The sequence below is a fragment of the Pisolithus orientalis genome (assembly GCF_024613125.1).
Source record: "Pisolithus orientalis strain OTSU chromosome Unknown F5J12scaffold_9, whole genome shotgun sequence".
NCBI classification, from domain to species: Eukaryota; Fungi; Basidiomycota; class Agaricomycetes; order Boletales; family Pisolithaceae; genus Pisolithus; species Pisolithus orientalis.
In genome coordinates this window covers 67,200-68,419 of record NW_026260790.1, presented here as the reverse complement: position 1 = coordinate 68,419, position 1,220 = coordinate 67,200, and the positions used below count along the sequence as shown (strand labels likewise).

The 1,220-nt window shown below is 52.1% G+C and overlaps 1 non-coding gene across 1 annotated transcript; it reads right to left on the bottom strand.

Moving 5' to 3' along the window:
- Positions 1–295: 295 nt before the first annotated feature.
- F5J12DRAFT_t86 lies at positions 296–368 on the bottom strand. Its single transcript has one exon. It is a non-coding gene; the product is annotated as a tRNA-Phe (tRNA).
- Between the last annotated feature and the right edge of the window lie 852 nt (positions 369–1,220).

The following is a 1,220-nucleotide window of genomic DNA, read 5'->3' as shown; positions in this document are numbered from 1 at the left end:
CTGCAAGTCTGTAGAGTGAGAACAGAACATAATAAAGGACAAACTGCGAAATGAGGTGCACAGGCACCACATATGAACACTCACTGCCTCCAACTATGCTGCCTGGAACAGCGAAATGAAGGCCTTCCTGCGCTCTAAAGGACTGTGGACCATTGTCAGTGGTACTGAAAAGCGCCCTCCTGTCTCTGAAAGCGATCTGTGCCTCCAATGGGACCTCAGAGCGAACCAAGCAGCTGGAGCACTGTATCTAGCCATCTCTGGTCGCTTCAGAACCCTCATTGTGTTGCAATAAATGCGACCAGACAGGGGACCGAACCCTGGACCTCCCAGGTTTCGACCGGGTGCTCTAACCACTGAGCTACTTGGTCAAGGTATCTAGGCTTACCTGGTGTGGTTTAACCACCAAGTGCTAGTAGGGACTAGCGTTGCTGAGTGCTGGAGTACTACACTTGCAACACATTGAACCTGTTGAGGATCACCCAGACCTCATTTGGTCAACCCTGGCTACTATGCATCTCCAGGAGCCTCCCAGTGCTACAAGTCAAGCCCCCATACCTTCCAATTCGCTCCAACAGCCCATATCTATGCATAGGCAATGTATACCCAGCCAAAACTTGCCCCCAATTGCTGAGTTTGCTGGAAATGCAAGTTTTCGCTCCACAGATCCCTCCTCGCCTCTCTACCCTCTCCAACTTGATGCAGATGTCCACTGGAATGCAGATACTGGTGCCACTGCACACATGACCCCTCATCGCCACTGGCTGCGCAATTACACCCCCAAATGTGTCCCTGTGAGACTGGCAGACAACAAATTGGTATACTCTGCTGGAGTTGGGTCTGTGGTGTTTGTGCCTGTAGTCAGAGGCCAGAAGCGTCGCCCTGTGGAGATCACCAATGTCCTGCATGTCCCTGACCTGCGCAACAACCTGCTCTCTGTCTTATATCTCTGTCGCAACAGGGGCTTCTCTGCCAGCATCAATTCTTCACAGATATCCTTTAGACGCCCCCCTGGGCCTGTCCTCTTCATTGCAAGAATTACGGACAACAATAGCGCTTTCCTGGAGGGGGAGACACTCCCCATCACTGAATATGCCTCTGCTGCAACCACCTGCCCTCTAGACCTGGACCTCTGGCACAGAAGGCTTGCCCACCACCATGTGGCTGGTGTTAAATCCCTTCTAGAGCGAAATTTGGTCACTGGCATGACCCTAGACTCAAAG